This window comes from Thunnus maccoyii, chromosome 19, assembly GCF_910596095.1.
Source record: "Thunnus maccoyii chromosome 19, fThuMac1.1, whole genome shotgun sequence".
NCBI classification, from domain to species: Eukaryota; Metazoa; Chordata; class Actinopteri; order Scombriformes; family Scombridae; genus Thunnus; species Thunnus maccoyii.
This window is the reverse complement of record NC_056551.1, coordinates 5,633,139-5,641,390: the sequence shown is the minus strand read 5'-3', so window position 1 is coordinate 5,641,390 and position 8,252 is coordinate 5,633,139.

Here is an 8,252-nt window from a genome sequence, read left to right as displayed (position 1 = left end):
CCGATGGGGAAAGTCTGTGTCTGGATAACAGAGCAGGGGTGAGGGGGTGGGTGGGGGCATGGGGGGAGGAGGAGAAAGAGAGAGGGAGAGGTTGGAGAGAAGGGAGGAGGAGAAAGAAGGTGAGCAATGAGCTTGTGGGAGGACAGTAAGGGATCAGAGGAAAGAGGGAATGGTAGGGTGAGAGAATGAAGAAGAGGAGGGATGGATGGTGTTGAGAAAGAAGAAAGGAGGTGTGGAAGAGGAAGGACACAGAGATAAGAGAGAGTTGGTGAGAAAGGGAGGGAAGAAAGGAGATGTGGCAGGAGTGGGGACATTTGTAGTAGTGTCGACAATGCCACCTAGGGGAATTTCACCCTAAGGAAATTCTTAGGAAGTTTAACCACTTTGGGACGAAAGAAAAAATATCAAACAGGCAAAACAATTGACTGGAGACATGATTCCAAAAAAACTTATCTATTTTATTAACAATATTCTCCCCTGCCCTTTTTTTTTTACAATGACAAACTTTAAAATACAAATTAGCACTGCAAAAAGTTAGCTGCATGTCAGATATTGCACAATATCCTATAGGCCCATTAGCTCACTACTAAAAGCAGCAGAAAAAGACTAGCTGAAGGGGAAGGGTCCTGATGCTCACCACATGTGAACACTGCACACCATCCAAATGACACCCCAAGTGCTGTACAGTAAGGGATCAGTGAAGGGACCATTATTTATGTTTACAGTTTCTTGATAAGGAATAACATAAACTTCTTTTCAAGAGCAAACTTAACTTAGCCACAAGCACAAGACTGGCCTCATTAGTGGTTTGTTCAAACACTCACAATGACCTACAATACATGGTGTGACCTCTTGTGGACGGGTAACTGCCTTCTCACAAAGACAAAAGTATGATGTTATATGGTCCCACAGCCTCTTAGGGAAGAGGTCGGGGTTGATGGAGGGGTCTGACTTTAACACTGTTTGTGTCCTGTCTCCTGCCAATAGTAAACGTTGGTTTCTTTTAGCCATCATCACAGTCTTTTCCATACTGGCTATTTGAAGATCCCTTCATAATGCACTTTAAATGTAAGTGATGGGGGGCAAAATCCACATCCCTTGTTTTGTGCAAAAAAGTATTTAAAAGTTTATTTGAAGCTAATATGAAGCTTCAGCCATCCATATTATTCAGATCAAGTAGATATATTTCAAGGTTAGTCTTTTAAATGCCAAATTGCCTCTTTTTGTTTCAATCTTTCCACTGCAGCTGAACAGGAAAACGCTGTCTGTTGAGACACAAAGATGGAATTTTTAACTAAAAAGACTAACTGTGGAAGATATCCACTTTATATGAATAACTCAGATGGCTGAAGCCTCGTTTTATTTCCAGATAAATGTTTAAATAAATTTTTGCTCAGCAAACTTGAAGAACCTTGCAGAGGACTTAAAAATTGTGAACCTATCCTTTAAAGGCCTTGCACACCTACACAGGTGTTTTGAGTTATCTCAAATGTGTTATCTTAAATGTTATTATCTCCGCCAGGCATAACCCTGGAGGGGATCATGCGTTTGGTCGTGTGTGTGCGTGTCTGTGTGTATATCTATCTGCAGCTAAACTGGACCCAATTGTTTATCTGATTTGACCTCTGTCCAGGTTAAAGGTGGGTGGAGACATACTGGAAATTACATGATATTGCCTAACTCAACGTACCAATACATTGCTAAGGGTGTAAAGCTGTAGTCAGACCAAAATCTGCCTGATGAAATGTACTTGTGTGGTGTGGCCAAGAGGAGGGAGGTCAGAATATAGTGTGGGTGGAGTTGTAAAAATAAACTGCAGGAGCTAGCATGGCTAGCGTGCTAACAACAGTGCATAAAGTTAAATTAGTGGATTTTACAGCATTTAATCAAACACACCCAATCCCCTGGTACTGTCCTTACACTCACTACAGTCAACCAGCATCTCTCCTTCTCTTCTTCTGGTCTTACTTCACCTGCAGTTACAAAACAAATAAACAATATTTCCTGAACGAGAGGTCAATCCCTCTCTCAAACTGGCTGGAGACACTGCCCTGGAGAGCCCAGCGATTTTGTGAGTCAAAAGTTCAACCAGATTGAACTCTGCGCAAAGCGAATGTGTCTGGCCCCGTTCCACGTAGACATGAATGTGAAGCGAATTTCGGTCTAACTGCACCATAAATTGTCCCACCTTAACAGCTGCAGTGCTGGAGCTGTCAATCAAACACAGACTATACACACTCACACAGTCCAGAGAAGAGGTCTAATCAGCCAACATAAGTGGAAACACCTGTGTAGGTGTACCAAGGGAACCTCTTCCCAGAAGAGTGGAGGATAGCAGGAGATTAATGCACATGGTTTTGGAATGACATGTTTAACAATCACATTTAATGTCTAGGTGCGCACATACATTTGGCCATATGGTGTAAATCATCAACATATTTTGTGTTAGGTAAACCTTTCATGAAAATGGACCTTTAAGATCAAGTCTGGAGGTGGTATGATGGTGCTTTGTTTAAGGAGAGGCCTGAAAAAACAAATGATTTAAACTGTGCTCAAACCTGCAGAGAGTAAAAACATTTTGAAACCGTGTAAAATATTGGTCCTGGCTTCAGCCTTGAGCAGCATGCAGGTATTGTGTATTTGTTAATACGAACATTAAAGTCCCCCTCACAAAAATGTGTTTTTCTTCTGGTTCCCTCAGTTAGATGTTTGAGCTTCACTGTGTAGAATGATGTATGTTCAGTGTTTGTTTTCACATTTATCTGCTGAATAAGGAAAGTTTCTCAGTGCTCACCTTAAATCTGAGTTTAAGGGGCGTACCTACAAGAATTTGTGACATCACAACTAGTTTGGATCCGATTGAGTCAGTAAAAAACTTATACAAGTGTGATGTGGAATCTTAAAGCCTCTTCTTTATGTCTGCAGGAGTTAAACTTTTGAAATGAAACATATTGCATATTCATAGTTCGAGGGGGGTAGCAGATGTCATTTTAAGAATTTTTTACAAATTAATTTAACTTTTTTGTGGAAAAAACATGTCAAATGTCAAATGCAATTTACTATTCCAAGCAGAGGATGTTTGCATGTCCTAAAGTCTGGAGGGGATCTTTCAGCAATTTTGCCTTAATCCTACATGTGCACATAGCAAAAGATAGATATTCTCATGCAGTTTCCATCAGTTTTTTTTTTTTTTTTTAATTTAAATGCAAATAAACCATGTGAGAATTTGAATGTTATCACGACAGAGACAAGATCCTTAAATAACACATATTTCCAAAAATGTGACTCCATATTCGGAATAAACTATTACATGTGTGGTATAAGAGGACTGTTTCACTCACTGTCTCCATCTCGAGTGAAAAACATTCTGATGAGCCATTGAGAAAACAAAAATGGACTTCTAGACACCTTCACTTCAGTGTCACTTCAGGAGAAAAGAATGTAGCATGCTGGATATGGGACAATAGACTTTGCTGTAATTTCTTTTTGAAAGAGCACTCTCATCCACATTTGTGATCCATCTGTCAGACCTGCTCTCTCTGTCTCTTTCTCTCTCTCTCTGTCTCTCTCTGCAGTTGTTTTGTACACAGTCTCTATCGCCTCTCCTTTGGTTATCATCATTTTAAGGAGGTGCTATGAGCACCCTCAGACCAGATGAGGAGATGAGTTCTCCCCTGATTATGTCCAGAAGGCCTGATGGCAGCCATCAGTGTTCTTTCTCTACTAAACACTAGAGATCTGAGTCATCTTCAGCTAAATATAGAGAGAAAATTCATTAAATCATTAAATAATCATTTCAAGTGTAAATGCCAGCAATACACATTGTTGGGTCAAGTACAGTGAAGAGATAAAAGACTGGAACTTGGCTTCTTGCCTGTAAGGGATTGCATTCGCAAACCATCACTCATCTGCTTGATTTCCTGGTTGTCTGTGTCTATGTTAGCAACAAGACAGAACTTCAATAAAGAACTGAAGGCTGCCAGAACGTATCATTGAGTTACTATTTGCATGATGATACAGTAATGGCATGTTCTCATTAGTATGTGACTCATTGCCAGAGGGCTCAATAGGTTATATCCCCTCAGGCTCTCCACCCTTCCTTATGGGAACATCCCAGACCACCACCTAAGCCCAAAATCTCAAAACAAGCAACACAGAATAGCTATTATTATAGGATTTTTCTATATTAAAAACATCTGATCTTTACATAAATCCTGATCTTAATTGTTACTGGATCTGCTCTGCTCTCAGGGGTCAGAGTGGCCTTCAAGTGGTTTAATTCATCATCATATTTTCAACAGAGATTTCTATGTGAAGGGAAAAATGGACAGAAATCTTTTTTTGCAGAGCAAACTTGTCTCAGATATTGTGGTTTTACTCCATCTGCTGGGAGTATTAGTTGCAATTTATAACAATGATCACTTACAAGTCATGTGGACTCAAGTATTCAATAAATGAATAAGAGTCTATATAATAAATCATATGAAAATCCAATACAAATGTAATATAACTATGAAATTGTGGAATAATATAATAAGATTTAAAAACTTAGCTCAATAATTCATCCTGCTTCTTTTCATTATAATAAAGTTGATTGCAGATCATTTTTTATTGAATTACAGGAGTTTTTATTTCACAATGCTTTATATAATACTTTTATTTAATAATGCCTCTTTCTAAGTCTTTGTATATCAATCAAGATAAACATGGCAGACTTATGTGATTGGCTGTTCTCTCATTCAGACAAAAGCCGCAGCCAATCACATAACAGGCTCTGCCTAGTAATACTATTTTGTTCAATCAAGTTAGTATTATCAAGTTAATACACAGAAAAACATTTTGTAAATGACTAAATCTGTGCATTTTTGGATTACATGAAAGGTTTTAGAAACACTTTGATCCTTTCCCATTTATTATTTATTATGTTCATGTGTACTGTATATATATTATATTTGGATGAGGAAAAAAGACTGACGAAAGACAAATCATACACTTACACAAGACATTTGTACAAGATGCTAATACAGTCATCAATTGTCTAGGCCATTTGTGAATTTTTAACTAGTGCAGTAATCAATATATCAATAATTTATCAATTATTTTAGATATTATATTTGCTTTATCAAGCATCACAATATAATTACAACCTTTCATGTATTTTTAAACAAGACTAAGAGTCTACAACCATACTCATTACAAGGAGTAATGGTATCTTAGATTAGCGTGCTAGCATGCTAGCATTTGCTAATTGGCACTAAACACAAAGTACAGCTGAGGCTGATGGGAATATCATTAATTTTGTATTATTTTATCTATGTATTTAGTCATAAATCAAAATTGACAAATTGAAATTTTGACCTGCTGGTGGCGCTAGATGAAAGTAGTCAGTAGGCTTTATCCTCTGGGGATCATGAATGTACAAAATTTAATGGAAATCTTTCTGATAGTTGTTGAGATATTGCAGTCTGGAATATTGGATCAATTAAAATAGACAAATAGACTGTCATTGATATCCATAGAACCATGCTGCTAACACAGCCAAAAAATTACAGATATTTTACCATACATTAATATCTGTTGGTTAATTATTTACAAACACTAGAATTTGGTTATTTGTTTTCAAGGGTTTAATGTCGCTACTGTAATTATTTATTGGTCATTTACAAATGATTTTTAATGATTAGCCCTATTATTACAAGAGTTATCTAAAATTATACTTATTAACCTTTAATCAATATACATGGATGATTTGTGAATGATAGCCTATAATTAATTGATGATTATAAAAGTTAATTAATTGATTAATTGTAAAAATCTGTGGTGGCCTAAAGGTTATATATAATGCCCGTCTCTCATTACTTCCACAGAGGTGCCCTTGGGCAAGGCCCTTAACCCCCAAACTGCTTCAGTGGAGCCTCTCAGTGGTCAAACCATAATATGGTTGTAATATTGGCAGCTTCCAGGTGTGAATGTGTGTAACTGTGAGTGTGTGAACAAGTGTTCTTAAAAACAGAGCACCACTCTCAGTTAAATGTCCATGGATAAATAAAGGCTAATTAATGATGGAAAAGTGTTCCCTGAATATTAACTCCATTCTGCTGCCAATCCCTTCCCATCCAGCTGAGGAGCACCACTTGCAGAGGGGCTGAAAACACAGGCCCTGCAGGTAAACGTGGGACCAGACTGTCTCATGACAGACTGTGCGTTTTAAATTGAGGCCATGGTTTCCTGCATGATAAGAGATACACTGTAATGGGCCATGATGAAACATTAATGTGAGTTAATGCCAGTAATGGGCTCAGTCTGTGCTCACTGCGTGCCACATAACTAACGAAAGAACATGTACAGTATACCTTCATCCATGTATGCAGAGAGAGAGAGGGAAACAAATTATTGATGTCCTCTCTCAAAATAGAACCGTAGTGAGCTGGATGAAATATAGGCAACATAAGCAGAATGATAACATAAGTTAGATACACTCCGAAGACCTGATTCTCCAATGTTGCACACTATATTTTGAAGCTTTTTGATTGGCTCAGGAGAAATGTATCACACATGCCTCCACATTCACCCAAAAGTTCATAGCTTTTGTAAATATTTGTTTGTGTGGGATCAAAGATGTATAGCTGCAGAGATGGAAATAACAGATTGGGTACCATGGTTACAACTCCACACCATCACTGTCCTCCATCACATGTTGTTGTCACGGTAACGGCTGCTCCGGCAGAAAGGCGTACGTGACCTAGGTGAGAATGCATTAAAGGGTCTCAACAATGTGTAGTCACAGGCCCTATTGATCTGCTCTGCCAGACTATGACTGACACTGAAATGTGCACGGATTATCGTGCCAGGAGCGAACACCGCTGCCCTGCTTCACACTCGTCTCTGTACGTTGTTTATCAACCATGATTCATTATCATAAATATCAGGCTAAAAATAGTAAAAATATTTAATATCTTGGAATTAAAAGGCCTTAATTGAACATAACCTATTTATTTCCAGGTGTGTAGACTATGGATATCCATTATTTTATGAACAAAAAAAGATATATACATGATGAAAATATTATCCTTACATCAGTGCCATACATTAGACATTCGACTATGGAGAACCATTCTGCATACATTTACATTTTAATAAGAAATACATGATTTTCTTGAAACTGTTATAAACCCTTATTTTTTAAATGCAAAGTTCATATTAATACTACTTAATAAATTAACAGGCATGTTAATATAGAAATATTTAGTAACTAGTGTGCTATTTCCCTCCACTAACTGGAGATTATAATGGGACATGAAGCTCAAGAGTGTCTCATCAAAATGAAGTTGTCCTTATGATCTGAATGTCACTTCATGGCTGTGTGCTGTTATTTAAAGGTTAAAATGATAAGATGTGGGGCAGCCTGATAGGCTAGTGGTTATGACAAAAATACTCCAGCTACTACACAAGAAATATTTTTACTTCCCAAGCTGCAACTCTTTAGCTCTGCCAAACAAAGTTGGTCTCCAGAAGTGACTCCTTACTGGTCCACACTGATTTTTTACTTATCTATATTAATCTTATATTCAATAGTTTTATAATTTCAAATGTGGATGATACTTTGTTCAGGGGCTAATTTTGGAACATGTATCAGAAAAGCACAGGTGTTACTAATGACATCAAAGATGGCTCCATCCTATTCAAGTGTCCCAGTAAACCATGACAGTGTGACAGTGAGCCAACATGTACATATAGCAGGGCCTCGAATTCGAAGCAGCTAAATGAAATTCAGCTATGATTCCTTTTATTATTTACACCTGTGCTTTTCCTAAGGTGCCATGTCATAATTATCATCATTGTCACAATATATAAAAAGCACTTAGTATTAGTATTACATATTAAATAAATTATATAATGTCAATAAAACATAAATTAATAGGAGCATATAATAAAAAAGCAAAAGTTAAAGCTATCTTACCTAAATCACTTTAAATCATCCCTGTTAACATCTCTTATTATTAAGTTTAAGAGACTCAGTGGTGAATAATTTAAAAATCATAGGCTGGAAAAAACAAGGATATGTCATCTTTGATTAGCTGGATGGATTAGCCACCATTTAATTGCACAGCTGGTGGAATATTTTTTGCTTCAGTAAGACAGTCTTTGTGGACACTGGCAACAATTAAAAAAAAGTAAGTAGGGTTTTCTTAAGAATTTTAATTCTATTTTTTTTCAAGTATTACTTACATTTGTCTTTAAGAAAAAAATCA